This window comes from Macrotis lagotis, chromosome 4, assembly GCF_037893015.1.
Source record: "Macrotis lagotis isolate mMagLag1 chromosome 4, bilby.v1.9.chrom.fasta, whole genome shotgun sequence".
Lineage (NCBI taxonomy): Eukaryota > Metazoa > Chordata > Mammalia > Peramelemorphia > Peramelidae > Macrotis > Macrotis lagotis.
This window is the reverse complement of record NC_133661.1, coordinates 59781572-59797979: the sequence shown is the minus strand read 5'-3', so window position 1 is coordinate 59797979 and position 16408 is coordinate 59781572.

Here is a 16408-nt window from a genome sequence, read left to right as displayed (position 1 = left end):
GAATTGTTGGATCACACCAAACTTTCCAGTAGCTGACCTAACTATTGAATGAATAAGGAGGCAAAAGACATTAGAGACAGTTATTGAAAATGAGCATTATTACTAATTATCTTAGGCAAAGACTGGGAAGGGAGATCAAAGACTAAACTTTCTCTAAGGCCTCTGGAAACAACCACCTCTTCATGGTTTAGAATGGAGGAGTAGAGAAAAAGGAGAGGCCTAAGGAGCTTGTGCACATTCTCCCATCATCCTCATCCCAACCCTTGAGGGTCTTGCCCAAAATAAAGTAGCATAATAAAAGTCTGTATTTGATCTTGATCATGGGGAATTGTTGATCCAGAGGTAGTCAGAGAGAGAGAGAGAGAGAGAGAGAGAGAGAGAGAGAGAGAGAGAGAGAGAGAGAGAGAGAGAGAGAGAGATCAGGACTATTTGCACCTAACCTACACATGAACTACTATTTTTCACATATTAAAATATATTTTAATAGGATGATGGCACAATGTAGAGCCTAACCAGCAGAAAAGATATATCAATTCATTTTAAAAGTTCTGTCTGAGGGGGCAGTTAGGTGGTGAAGTGGATAGAGCACCAGCTTTGGAGTCAGGAGGGCAAGTCACTTAACCCCATTGCCTAAAATAAAAAAAAATTAAATTAAGGTTCTATCTGAAAATATATGCGAATGAACTGGACACTATATATGAGGATTCATTCGAGGAACTAGGAATGTGATACATTCAGAGGATGTGACAGCCATCATTAGACCTGTGGTATGGAAGCATACTAGATTTCTTCTTAGCCCCAGAGATCAGAGTCAGGACCCATGGGTAGGAGTTACAGAAAGATGATTCATTTCAGAAGAGTCTGGAGGACCACTTGGCAGGTATGTTGCAGAGATGACTGCTACTCACTTTGATGACCTCAGGAATTTCTTCCAACTCTGAGGTTTGATGACATTAGATGATGTTATTGCAGAAGGTAGAATGAGTTCCATCCTGAGACTCAGGTTCAATAATTCCCCTCTTCTTGGGAAGAAATTGGCTCTAGATAGAAAGAAGGATAGAAAAGGATACTTCCTTTGAAAGATCTTTTGGGAATATGAATGAAATATGCCAAAGAAGGTAAATACTGTATCCTGAATTTGATTCTGGCAAAATTCTAGAAATCATTTTTAAAGATATGATATATGTACCCTTGAAAAGGAAATTTCATCATTGATGAAACTCTATTATTTGATTCCGTCATTCCAGACTAAACTCATTTTTGGCAGAGAAAGGAGGAGAAGAGGTTTGCTGGCAGCTAGTGGCCCAATAGATAGAGCTCTGGACATGGACTTAGGAAAATAGAAGTACAAACCCTGCTCCAGATATATCCTAGGGCCATGACACTGCACAAATTATTTAGCCTCTATCTGTCTCAGGTTCCTCCTCTGCAAAATGGCACCTATTTCCCAGGATTGTTGTGAGGATCCAATGAAATTATAATTATAAAATGTTTAGCATAGTACCTGATACAGAGAAAGTTCTATATAGATGGGAATAACAATAGCACCTACCCTCAAGGGTTGTTGCAAGGACCAAATGCAATAATATTTCAAAGCACTTTGCAAGCCTTAAAACACTATATAAATGCTAGTTATTATAATTACAATAATGAATTATTAATCTATTACATCAGGGAAATTTTGTGGACACAATATAATTGGTTCTTAGGAAAACATTTAACAAAGTCTTTCATGCTATTCCTTTGGACAAGATGAAAAGAGTTGGGCTCTATGACTAAGGTTAGGTACATTTATGTCTGGTTTGACAGCTGGATTTAGACTTTTGATCACTGAATCAATGTTAACATGGATGGAGAACTCTATCCAGATATTCCAGTGATGTGTCCTTTGTTTTATGCTATTCAAAAAGTTTTTTTAGTGATTTGAATAAAGACATTGAAGGCACATTTATCAAATTTGCTGATGAAACAAAATTGGTAGGGAGGGTGATTGAATGAAAAAAATGAAAGAATGTTTTTGTGGAGTATTTAAATGGAAAGTACTGTATTAGACACTGAAAATGCAAACAGAAAAGGAGAGGTAGTTTAAAGGAATATTAAAATATTATTCCTCTGATGCATCATGAATATGGAGGTTGCTCTGGATTCTATTGATATGACATATCTATTGATATGATTGAACTAGAAAACTTAGCAAGAATGGAAAGGTCTAAGTCCAGATCGCTTGGTATGCTGCGTGTCTTTTATAAAAAAAGTCAACCTAGCTGTTGTGGTAGCTGTCTTATCAAACCTTTGTTCTTGAAGTTTACTACGGCATCAGGGAGGTAATGCCATGACATTCAAGTGAATTGAATTTAAGGAAAGGAGGACTGTGCAAAGTCACTAGCCTCACTTTCTCCTCCAGAAACATCTCAGTCTAGAGCCAAGATATCAGGACAACTGGAGATAATCCTGGATCAATGAGAAATAATAATCTTTTTAAGTTAAGGTCTTCAAAGTTTATTATCTTCAATTTTTTAAAAATGTGTCTTATGTACAACATAATTTTACTATCTCTAATATTTTATTTTCTCTTCAAGAATATGATTTCTCTCTCAACACATTCAGTTTCAATCAATGTGTAATGTAGAAACAATATAGAGATTGTCAGATTGCCTTCTGTGGGGGGATGGGGGAAGGGAAGGGAAGGTGGGGGAAAAATTGTAAAATTCAAAACCTGACAAAAAACTACTATTGTATATAATTGGAAAACAAATAAAATATTAATAAAAATAAGTTAAGCTCTTTAACATGTCTCAGTTTTACCAAAGCAATGTCTTTCAATGATTAAGTCTAGGTAATAAAGAAATAAAGCAAAGAATGACCTACTTTAACTAGTCAAAAAAAGCAATCACCCCCAGAAGGTCCAGCTTATAGGGATGGATAGAAATTTTGGAGGAAATATTTTTGACTAAATACCAAAAAAGGAAAAACCTAGCAAGCAATATGAATTTCTTCATTAAGTAGTGGAAGTTCTCAAAAAGAAATGGACAGATTATACCGTAGGCTGGATTCCTATTTAAATATTCACTGGCATCTATGTACCCTTTTCACTTTGAGATTCAGAAATTCTTGGTAGTACCATCAGAATTAATTGATTGAAACTCCTTGCATATTTTCCTTTAGTCTGTTATTTGACCCACTGTAGGTTCCCTAGTCTCCTACTAGAATTCTACTTCTGTGATGCATCATGGACATGAAGGTGACTCTGAACTCTATTGATACAACAGTGGAATGTATGAGCTTGCAAACCTGACAAGAATGAAAAGATCTAAGTCCATTTCTTGTGGTGTACTGTGTGTCTTTCATCAAAAAACCAACCTAGCTGTGTTCTGAAACATACAACACCAGAAGTCTGATACCTCGGTGAGACTCAGTGACTTTTATTTTTCCCATTGGCAGCAATTCATGAAGATTTTCTTCTAAAGGCTTAGAGCAGCTTCAGACTGCATGAACAAAGGGAATACTCACACCAGTGGAATTATAGATCCCTAAACACTCATAGTCAATAGATTTAAGTACTAATTATTTTTAGCCTTAAAACAAAACAAACAACTAAAGAAGGGTCGTGTGCTGTTTCAGGAGGCAGAGTGAGGAAAAATTATAACTTCATAATGTCCTCTTTCTCTGTCCAAGGGAATGTCAGAACATCAGATTTGGAGCAGTACATAACATGATACATGCTTACTGATTGTTTAATTTAGAAAAAAGAAGAAGTAGCATCTTATAGAAGCCTATAGTAAGTCAAATCTAGGGTTTGTTAGTAGAAGAATTAAGACCTTGGGGAAGGGCAGGTCTCTATAGCATCCTATTTCTTCCAATTATTTTGGGAATTCCATATCCTGCTGTCACCCTGCTCTCAGGCAGGAGCCATTGGTTTATTTACCATCACTTAGACTTCCCACTTCAGTGCCCCTAACAGATCAGCATCCCTTGTCCTATAGGCAGAGTGATCATGCCCCATTCTCTGGAGCAGTCCTCTTAATGCTTAAAGCTATGTCAAAGAATTAAATTTACAGTGTCAGATTGGGGTGATGTTGTCTCTTTTTAAATTATTTACTGTGAGGAATAGTTTGCTAGGTAAAGAAAAAATGACAATAACATTATTTTAAAATTTAAAAGATTAAGTTGCAGGTTACCCAAAAACTGTGTGATCCTTCGTGAGAGCCATGAGCAGGTTGTAACACCTCAACAAGGAAGACTTTCATAGGACACACAGTATAAATGATATTATCAAAATGATGCCTGAAAACTGTACCTTGGCCAAGCTGTTGTAAGCTGTCCAAAGTCAAACACAAGCAATGTAAGTCATAGGCTTAGTCATTGAGATACAAGCTTTTCTTCATTAAGTATACAAATGTTTCTGTTAAGTACTAGGAATACGAAGATAAAAATTGGAGTATAGTTTACATTCTACTAGGGGAGACAAAATGTTAATATGTGAGTGAATGTATATATGTTTATACATACAAACACCTGCATACATATATACACAGGCAGGGAATGGGGACTAGATCTGTGATTTCATTGGTACAAAAAAGGAAAGAAGGCAGGAAGAAAGAAAGAAAGAAAGAAAGAAAGAAAGAAAGAAAGAAAGAAAGAAAGAAAGAAAGAAAGAAAGGAAGGAAGGAAGGAAGGAAGGAAGGAAGGAAGGAAGGAAGGAAGGAAGGAAGAGAAAGAAAGAAAGAAGAAAGAAAGAGAAAGAAGAAAGGAAGGAAGGAAGGAAGAATGAGAAAGAGAAAGAAAGCAGGAAAGAGAGAGAAAGCAGGAGAGATAAAAGAAGGAAAGAGAGAGATAAAGGAAGAGAAAGACAAAGGAGTTAAATAAAAGGTAGTTTGAGAAAGTGGGCACCAACAATTGGACAGGAATGACCTAATTAGGAAAGGCTTCCCATAGAACCCTCTTATTTTGTTTTGTCATGGACCTTTGAGCAAGGGTCCTATAGAACAGGAATTTTTAAACCATATTATAGACCCCATTTGGAATTCTGGTGAAGACTGGGGAGTCTCAGAATCATGGGTTTTTTAAAAATAATTGAATAAAATTCTCAATTTCAGTTAAAAGTGAATGAAAATCAAAATGCAATTTTTCCTTCTCTAAGTTCACAGATCCCTTCCCCTCCCAGGTTAAAAACTTTTTTACAAAGAAGGTGGTACTTGAAAGCTATCTTTTAACAACTGATAGTCAAAGCATGTGAACATCCAGTTTTCATCCAAGTTATCCATAATCTTGTGAAAAATGCTCCAAATGACTAATGATTAGAGATATCCAAAATAAAGTAACTCCGAGATTCTTGCTAATATGCCTATATTGTGGATACAGCCTGATGTCAGCCCTCCCCTCTTCCCATCTGCCTGGCTTCCCCTGAGTCGAGTTTAAGATTCCTACAAGATTTGAATATGCATGGTGCACAAGTTGAGCCAACAGGATTTGGGAATGGATGTTATCTTTCATTCTAAGGTATTACTGGATCAGGAATGGGGCTACTTGGACTCTTATGAGTCAATCACAGATGCGTCCTGCCAGCTATTTAAGAAACTCACCCAGGAGCATTTACCTCAGTCTATAACCAAGTCCTAGGTGAGCACCCAAAAGACACTAGAAATAGTCTGCTAATCATTGGATTTTTTGATGACAGAACTGCTGGACTAGCCAGTTGATAGCTTCTACTTCAAGGGGGATTTTCAAAAATTCATCAGCTCTCCTGAACCTAGTCATTGGTCTTTTGGCAGACAATGGGATACCTTCAGTCATACTGGGGGTGGCCCAGTAGGCTCTTTGGCCTAATAATTAAAACTAAAGGAGCTTTAGCTCAGCTTATTTGTGTTCAGTGCCAAGTATAACCTGTCTTGAACAATAATTCATAAGTATTTATGATGGGACTATATATTTGCAAGGGACTTTACTAGTGCTGGGGATACAATAATAAAAGTATAAAACAATTCTTATCTTCAATGAGTTTCCAATTTATTGGAATATTGAAATCATCTAACATTATAATATAATCTAAAAAGGTTGAGAGGTCTTCAGGTTACTATTTTTATATAGCAGACTGTGGGCAAGGGAGCTGTTTTAATTCATTGAATCCTAGGATTACAAATTTAGAACCAGAAGGGACCTTGGAATGAACTGAGGTCCAGAAGTCAACTGACTTGATTGGAATCACATAGCTAATGTGTTTAAGGCAAGAACCAGATCTTGGTCTTCCTGTCCTTTTCTTTATTCATTACACTATATTTCCAGGCCAATTTGTTCTCTTACAAACTGTTACAAATTTGCGCATGTGCCCCAGAAGGTTTATTTTCTTTCAGTGTAATTGCATCAACTCTACATGAAAAGTGAGGCCCCACTTCTACAACTGGACACCTGATTACCAAACTTGGAGGATTATTGCCTAATTTTCCATGCCCACAGTTTGATGAAAAATGAGGTTTTGGAGTAAAGCCTGGAATTCCAGGACTTGTGGGATACTTCTGTATCAGAGTCAAGAGTTAAATAATAGTACAATAGCAGAGCAGGAAAGGGGAAGGCTGAGGAATTTATCTGCTTATAGACAAGGAGGTAGAAGCTTTTGTGTGAATACTGAAAAGGACTCAAGAAAACTATGATCATAAAAAGATAGACTAGGCAAAAAATGGGCTTTCATAGGGGTGTTAGATTTCTAAAATGCCTGGGTAACTGGAAGGTGAGGAGGGGACTGGGAAACAATTTCTGAAGATGAGGTGAGGAAACCATAGTCAGAACAGTCAACCCAACCAAACACAATATGGGGTGGGCAGTATTTGGGGACAAGAATCAAGATGAAAGTAGGTGCTGCCAGATGATTGCTTGTCTCAAAACTAATCTGTCTGTCTTTCTTTGTGCTTGTACCCCTGGCAAGATTCTCAAAGGAATATACAACATGATAGGAAATAGATAGACTTGATCTGCTACATGGCTTGACGCTCTAGGTATCCAGTATCTTCCATACTTCCAGTTTTCCTGAATGTCTCAATCCCTTAATCCCTCAGAGGCTATTACAAAAGCTGGGAGAAAGTGGTCAATCTGACTCCATTCTGCTAAGAGGAAGCTATAGCAGGGTCATATACTGTGATGAACTGACATCCTGTCTCTACCTATTTCTGACCTTACCACTTTCCAATAATTTGTAGTCTGACATTTGTGCCATTCCATTTACATATATCCATCTCTATACCTCCAGTTTCTCTCTTTGTTTTTCAGTTACCAGTTCCTCCTTTGGGGTGATATCCTAGCTCCCTTCTCTATGCTTGGAATGCTCTAGATATTATTCAGCACTTGAAACTATTTCCTCTGACCATGAACTCCCACCTCCCAATGAATAAGCATTACATATTTAGGAAAAGAATATTTTTCTGAAAAAAAATTTTAAGACTTCCAGCCAAGATGGCAGAGAGAAGACAGGCACAGTTCTAAAGTCTCCTGATCTCTTCCCCATCTATCACATGAAACAAACCTCTTAAAAGAATTCTGAACCAGGAAACCCAGAAAGAAAAGCCAGGACAGGAAAATCTACCTCAGGATTTGTCTCCCACAGCAGCTTTGGCTGAGTACCCACAGGTGAGTCTGGGCTCCCAGGGAAGATCGGCCCAGGATCAGCCAGATTAACAGCTGAATTGGAACCAGGAGTCTGAGGGCCCAAGAGCCAGACCTGCTGGATCAGTGGTAGGGCTGTACAAAGGGGGCTTGGGTTTGCCGGGAAGCAGAGGCGCTGGTGTTGGTGCTGTCCCCCTGGAGCTTGGGGAAGGGGCTGCAGGGAGAGATCTGGTGCAGGAGAGCTGCGGATGCCACCCCTGGGCTCCTCAGGTCTGAGAAACTGAGTCCACGCCTCCACTGCACAGAGGCCTCCTCCCAAACAAATGCAAACTACTTCTGCCTCAGGCCCAGGTGTGTGAGCAGAAGAACCAGCCCAGCTGAGGAATGACCTCAGGCCAGGGTAAAGCCCATCATTGATTGAAGGCAAAAGAATTCAATAGTTCCAACTCCTCCCTTCCGGCAAAGGGAGAAGGCCTCCCAACCAAGGTCACAGACACTCCAGAGAGGGCAACCAGCATTTCCTACTAGCCAGCCAGAGAAACTGCACTCAGTAAAGCCTTTAGCGATCCCAAGCCCAGGTGAACCACCCCCCCCCCCCCAACTCAGGGTCTTAGCATAATGAAGAAGGGTCAGCAGAAAGGTGGATCCATAGAAAAATTCCTGGAAGGGAAAGACCCCAACTCAGAGAGACCTGGAATCTCTGATGAGAATACAATCTGGTCTCCAGCACAGAAAGACTTCCTTGAAGAAATAAGGAAGGAGCTTAAAAATTTGGGAGAGACAATTAATACCTTGCAACAAGAAAACAAAACCTTAGGAAGTACAATTGGACAAACACAAAAGGAGAATAAATATCTCAGATCCTCAAATGAGCAAATGCAAAAAGAAATTAATTCTCTCAAAACCTCAATTGGTCAAATGGAAAGCTCTTTCAAAAGTAGAATTGACCAATTGGAAAAGGAGTTGCAAAAGGTTAATGAAGAAAACTCCTCCCCCCAAAAAAGAACAGAGTCTACAGAAACTAATGACTCCATGAGACAGCAAGAGTCAGTTAAACAAAATCAAAAAATAGAAAAAATAGAAGCAAATGTAAAATACCTCATCAACAAAACCACTGACCTCGAGAGTAGATCGAGGAGGGGCAACCTGAAAATTATAGGACTTCCTGAAAACATTGAAGAGAAAAAAAGCCTGGACTTAATATTACAGGATCTAGTGATGGAAAACTGCCCTGATATCATGGAATCAGAGGGCAAATTAGTTATTGAAAGAGTACATCAATCCCCACCAGAAAAAGATCTGAAAACGAAAACACCAAGGAATGTTGTGGCCAAACTGCAGAACTATCAGATAAAAGAGAAAATCCTGCAAGCAGCCAGAAAGAAACAATTTAAATATCAAGGAGTCACAGTAAGAATCACACAGGACCTGGCTGCATCAACTTTAAGGGATCGAAGGGCCTGGAACGAGATATTTCGAAGAGTACGGGAACTTGGAATGCAGCCAAGAATCTACTTTCCTGCAAAGCTGAGCCTTCTCTTGCAGGGAAAAAGATGGACATTTAATGAAATGGAAGAATTCCAAAAATTTCGGATGAAAAGACCAGAGCTAAACAGAAAATCTGGATATCACACAGGAGGTTCAAGAGACACATGAAAAGGTAAAAAAAAAAAGGGGGGGTGGTAAAAAGAAAAAAATGCAATACAGTAAGTTGAAACTGGCTATATTCCAGCATGGTGGGTGGGGGGGAAGAGACTCTCATAAATCCTGAGAAATGTAACTCTAACAGAGAGAATACACCTAGCCAGAAATGATGGACATCCATGACCTATCCATGAGACTGCTATCTAATGGGATGTAACTGACTTTAACCCCACTTGGGAGAAAGACTCTGATAACTCTCAGGAATTTTGACTCTATCCAATAGAATATACTGAACTAGAAGGGACAGACACTCAGAATTTTCTATGACCTAGATAGAATGATCTAAAAAAATACACTACCTCCCTAAAAAGGGGGACAGGAAAGAGACGGGAGGTGGGAGAGGATTGAATGGGACAAATCTCATTACACTAAGAGGTACAAAAAACCTATGGTAATAGAGGGGAAGAAGGGAGCAGAGGAGAAACACCTAAATCTTCTTCCCATCAGACTTGGCTTAAAGTCAACCTACACATACTCAGTTAACTTATAAAACATCTAACCTTTCAAGTATTAAAAGGGGAAAAGGGGAGGGGGGATGGAGACAGGGAAAGGGAGTGGGGGAATAAGGGGAAAAACAAAAGAAAGGGAAGGGGAAAAAGGGAAAAAGGGAAAGGGGAAAGAAAGGGGAGGGTGTGATATAGGAGGGCAAACATACTGAAAGGGGTGGTATTCAAAAACAAAATACTGGGGAATATGGATAAAAGGGGGGAAGGGGGAAAATACAAACAGAGGGAAGATAGCACAGAGGGCAATAAAGAATTAGTAATCATAACCTTAAATGTGAATGGGATGAACTCTCCCTTAAAATGTAAGCAAATAGCAGAGTGGATTAAAAACCAGAATCCTACAATATGCTGCTTACAAGAAACTCATTTGAAGCAGAGAGATACATATAGAGTAAAGTAAAAGGTTGTAGCAAAATATATTTTGCTTCACCTGAAGTAAAAAAAGCAGGGGTAGCAATCCTTATCTCACACAAAGCAGCAGCAAAAATAGATACCGTTAAAAGAGATAAGGAAGGGGGCGGCTCGGCGGTGCAGTGGATAAAGCAGGAGTACCTGGGTTCAAATCCAGTCTCAGACACTTAATAATTACCTAGCTGTGTGGCCTTGGGCAAGCCACTTAACCCCATTTGTCTTGCAAAAAAAAGAGATAAGGAAGGAAACTTTATCCTCCTAAAAGTTACCATAGACAATAAAGTCATTTCAATATTGAATGTATATGCACCCAGAGGGACAGCACCCAAATTCTTAGAGGAGAAGCTGAAAGAATTACAGGAAGACATAGACAGCAAAACTCTACTAGTAGGAGACCTCAACCTCCCACTATCAGATCTAGATAAATCAAATCATAAAACAAACAAGAAATAAATTAGGGAGGTAAATAGATTGTTAGAAAAATTAGATATGGTAGACTTATGGAGGAAACTGAATGAGGATAGAAAGGAATATACCTTTTTTCTCTGCAGTACATGGAACTTATACAAAAATTGACCATGTACTAGGACATAAAAACCTAATGATCAACTGCAGAAAGGCAGAAATAGTAAATACATCTTTCTCAGATCACAATGCAATAAAAGTCATATGCAATATTGGGCCAAGGAGATATAGACCCAGAATGAATTGGAAACTGAATAACCTCATTTTAAAAAATGAGTGGACCAAAAAACAAATTATAGAAAGAATTAACCATTTTATCCTAGATAATGATAATAATGAAGCAACATACCAAAACCTATGGGATTCATTCAAAGCAACTCTCAGGGGATATATTATAGCTCTAAATGCTTATATGAATGAATTGGAGAAAGGAAATCAATGAACTAAACATGCAACTAAAAAAAATTAGAGAAAGAACAAATCAAAAATCCCCAATCAAATACCAAATTAGAAATTTTAAAAATTAAAGGAGAAATTAATAAAATCGAAAGCAAAAAAAACTATTGAATTAATAAATAAAACCAAAAGTTGGTATTATGAAAAAACCAATAAAATTGATAAACCTCTGGTCAATTTGATTAAAAAAAAGAAAGAAGAAAACCAAATCTCTAGTATCATAAATGAAAAAGGTGAACTCACCACCAATGAGGAGGAAATTAAAGTAATAATTCAAAATTATTTTGCCCAACTCTATGTCAATAAATTTGATAATCTAAGTGAAATGGATGAATATTTACAAAAATATAAGTTGCCCAGGTTAAATGAAGAAGAGATTAAATACCTAAACAACCCTATCTCAGAAAAAGAAATTCAACAAGCCATTATTGAATTCCCTAAAAAAAAAAATCTCCAGAGCCTGATGGATCCACAAGTGAATTCTACCAAACATTTAAGGAACAATTGGTTCCAATCCTATATAAACTCTTTGGAAAAATAGGGAAAGATGGAACTCTGCCTAACTCTTTCTATGAAACCAATATGGTACTGTTACCTAAACCAGGAAGAGTTAAAACAGAGAAAGAAAATTATAGACCTATTTCCCTGATGAATATAGATGCAAAAATCCTAAATAAAATCTTAGCAAAATGACTACAACAAGTCATCACTAGGATAATACATTATGATCAAGTAGGAATTATTCCAGGAATGCAGGGTTGGTTCAATATTAGGAAAACTGTTAGTATACTCAATTATATCAAAAACAAACCTATCAGAAATCATATGATCATATCAATAGATGCTGAAAAAGCTTTTGACAAAATACAGCATCCATTCCTATTAAAAACATTAGAGAGTGTAGGAATAAATGGACTGTTCCTTAAAATAATTAGCAGTATCTATCTGAAACCATCAACAAGCATTATACTCAATGGGCAGGGGCTAGAGGCATTCCCAATAAAATCAGGGGTTAAACAAGGGTGCCCATTATTACCACTACTATTCAATATTGTATTAGAAATGTTAGCATCAGCAATTAGAGAAGAAAAAGAAATTGAAGGAATTAGAATTGGGAAGGAAGACACAAAACTCTCACTCTTCGCAGATGACATGATGGTCTACCTAGAGAATCCCAAGAAATCATCTAAAAAACTACTGGAAACAATTAGCAATTTTAGCAAAGTTGCAGGTTATAAAATAAACCCCCATAAATCCTCAACTTTTCTATATATGTCTAGCAAGAAACAGCAGGAAGAGCTAGAAAGAGAAATCCCATTCAAAGTAACCTCAGACAGTGTAAAATATTTGGGAGTCTATTTGCCAAGACAGACTCAGAATCTTTTTGAAAACAATTATAAAACACTTCTCACACAAATTAAATCAGATTTAAATAACTGGGCAAATATCAACTGCTCATGGATAGGGAGAGCTAATATAATAAAAATGACAATTCTACCAAAATTAAGCTATCTGTTTAGTGCCCTACCAATCAAAATTCCAAAAAATTACTTAAATGAGTTAGAAAAAATTGTAAGTAAATTCATATGGAGAAATAAAAAGTCAAGAATTGCCAGGAGCTTAATGAAAAAAAAATGCAAACGAAGGTGGCTTAGCACTACCCGATCTAAGATTATATTATAAAGCATCAGTCATCAAAACTGTTTGGTATTGGCTAAGAAATAGAGTGGTGGACCAGTGGAATAGACTAGGTGTAAAAGCAGGAGAGGAGCATAGTAATATGCTGTTTGATAAACCCAAAGAGTCCAGCCACTGGGATAAAAACTCCCTCTTTGATAAAAACTGCTGGGATTTGGAAGTTAGTATGGAGGAAACTTAGATTAGACCAACACCTCACACCCTTTACCAAGATAAGATCCAAATGGTTACAGGACATAGACATAAAAAACAATACTATAAGCAAATTAGAAGATCAAGGACTAGTCTACCTGTCAGATCTATGGAAAGGGGAACAGTTTATGACTAAGGAAGAGTTGGCGAACATCACTAAAAGCCAATTAGATGATTTTGATTACATTAAATTAAAAAGCTTTTGTGCAGATAAAACCAATGTAATCAAGATCAAAAGAAAAGTAGTAAATTGGGAAACAATCTTTACAATTAATGATTCTGACAAAGGACTTATTTCTAAAATATACAGAGAACTGAGTCGTATTTTTAAAACAAAAAGCCATTTCCCAATTGACAAATGGTCAAAGGATATGCAAAGGCAATTTACAGATGAGGAGATCAAAGCAATCCATAGCCATATGAAAAAATGCTCTAAATCATTAATTATTAGAGAAATGCAAATTAAAGCTTCTCTGAGGTACCACCTCACACCTCTTAGATTGGCCAGTATGACCAGGAAGGATAATGATCATTTTTGGAAGGGATGTGGGAAATCTGGGACACTATTGCACTGTTGATGGAGCTGTGAACTCATCCAACCTTTCTGGAGAGCTATTTGGAACTATGCCCAAAGGGCAACAAAAATGTGCATATTCTTTGACCCAGCAATACCACTACTGGGTCTATACCCTGAAGAGATGAGGAAAAAGGGTAAAAACATTACTTGTACAAAAATATTTATAGCAGCCCTGTTTGTGGTGGCAAAGAATTGGAAATCCAGTAAATGTCCTTCAATTGGGGAATGGCTTAGCAAACTGTGGTATATGTATATCATGGAACACTATTGTTCTATTAGAAACCAGGAGGGATGGGGTTTCAGGGAAACCTGGAGGGATTTGCATGAACTGATGCTGAATGAGATGAGCAGAACCAGAAAACACTGTACACCCTAACAGCAACATGGGAGTGATGTTCAACCTTGAAGGACTTGCTCATTCCATCAGCACAATTGGGAACAATTTTTGGCTGTCTGCAAAGGAGAGTACCATCTGTATCCAGATAAGGAGCTGTGGAGTTTGAACAAAGTACAAGGACTATTCCCTTTAATTTGGAAAAAAACAGATATCTTATTGTCTGATCTGGTTACCTCTGAGAATTCTGTTCTCTTTAAGGATATGATTTCTCTCTCATCACACCCAATTTGGATCAAGGTACAACATGGAAACAAAGTAAAGACTGACAGAGTGCTATCTGTGGGTTGGGGCTTGGGGGAAGGAAGAAAGATTGGGAGAAAATTGTAAAACTCAAATAATATCTTTAATAAAAAAATAAATTAAAAAAATTTTAAAAATTAAATTGCATGTCATCTCTACTAAATATTTATAAGGAATAGAAAGTTATATGTAACAGATTTTGCAATTTTGTATACAATTATCTTTTTTTCCTATTCTACTGTGCTATGGAAATGCTTATTTTATTTCTTAAGTTCAGAATAAAACAAAATTTTAAAAAAGAACATTTTTCTGTCAGAATTTAAAGATAGACTCATGGTATGGTGAAAAAAGTCCTGGATTTAGAGGCAGGAGTACTCAGTTTGAATTCTTTTACTAGTCTTTGGGAAAGCCATGTAACTTTTCTGAAACTCAATGCCTCTATCTGTATATACCTTATTTCCCTTTGTATAAGGCGCTACCTTAATTTTGGGACCTGAAATTTGAAATAAAATAATAAAATAATAACATAAAGTTATTGAATTCAAGTTTTTTCATCATAAAATTCATGCAACTCCTCATCACTGTCAAAACTCCCATCTATAAGCTCATCCTCTTCTGTGTTTGATGATGTATCAGTCTTAGGAGAGGCTCTGGCCACTCTCCTGCCTGTGCTCTGGTCTGTGGTTGACCACAAGAACTCCCTGGGCAAGTTTGGTGCATGGACACATGCTTAGTCCATTCTGTTTCATGAACCTGAAGCACCAGTTGTGTCCTCCTTGGAAATCCATCACTTCTTTTTCATCAGCAATTCTTCTTGCCCCCTGCTGAACCTTCTTTGTGGACACAGGAATTCCAATGGCCCTTTGCTCTTCCATTCATCTCTTCAAATCCTTTTCTAAATTAGGACATTTGGCTGACTTGCCTCTTGTGGCTTTCTTCTGTTGGGGCATTTCTAGTAGGGTTTTTTCTTCCTGGAGCCAGTCTCAGATTGTTTTCTCAGCTAGAGGAGGACCAGACTAAGGTTCAGCAGCACAATTTCCATTCACTTTGGCAAACTGGATCACTTTGAATTTGAATTCAGCACTGTATGAAAATCTTTCCTTAACCATTTCTGATCAGGATGTGGCAAACCATAGCCTAACATACTGGTAACAAATGCAGAACAATGAATGCGAAGACAAGAAAGTGCAAAAAAGTGGGAAATACAGGTAAAACAAAATCTACAACCACTGTTTCCAGATGCTTCCAGTTTTTAGACCCCAAATTTTTGAAAAAGGGTACATCTTATACACAAGGAAGTACTGTCGTACCTGTCTATATTCACAAAACACATCAAAAAATGACCCAATGTGGTTCTCTACACCCTAAAACCATACAACTAAACCATAGAACACAAAAAAACTAGTTTGCTTTTACTAGTTAAAGATTGCAAAACATTTAATAAAAGAGCATAGTAAGGATAATAGAAATGAAATATAATTCCCAGAAACATAGAGAACCTTCTCCTTTCCTCCTTCTCCTACCCCATATACCAAAGCATTGGCTTTGGAATCAGAAGTAATGGGGTTGAGGGGCAGCTAGGTGGAGCAGTGGATAGAGCATTGACCCTGGAGTCAGGAGGACCTGAGTTCAAATCTGTTCTCAGACACATAATAATTGCCTAACTGTGTGATCTTGGGCAATTCACTTAACCCCACTGCCCTGTAAAAAAGTAATGGGGTTCAAATCCAGATTCAGATACCTTATTTACATGACTCTGGCCAAGTCATGTAACTAATCTTGACCTTGATTTCCTCATCTATAAAATGAGTTAGATAATTGTCCCTTTCCAAATCTAGCATTATGATCCTTTGATCTTTGTATAGAGAAGAAGGACTAACTTTGTGATCTCACTGATAAAGAAAACTCTTGAGTGATGAAAGTCTTTCTATTGATATAGGTAGGCATCCTCTCTGAGACCTAGAGAATTTCCTATAGTACTGAGAGATCAAGTGACCTACCCAGAGTGAAACAGCCAGTATAGGCCAGAAGCAGTACAGGAATTAGCTCTCTATCATATATAACACACGGTCTTTCTTGATTTAGGAGTCTATGAAAAACTTCAATAGAAATGAACACTCACAATACTACGCATAGAAGGGTACAAAAAAGGGGACACAAGATTCGTAT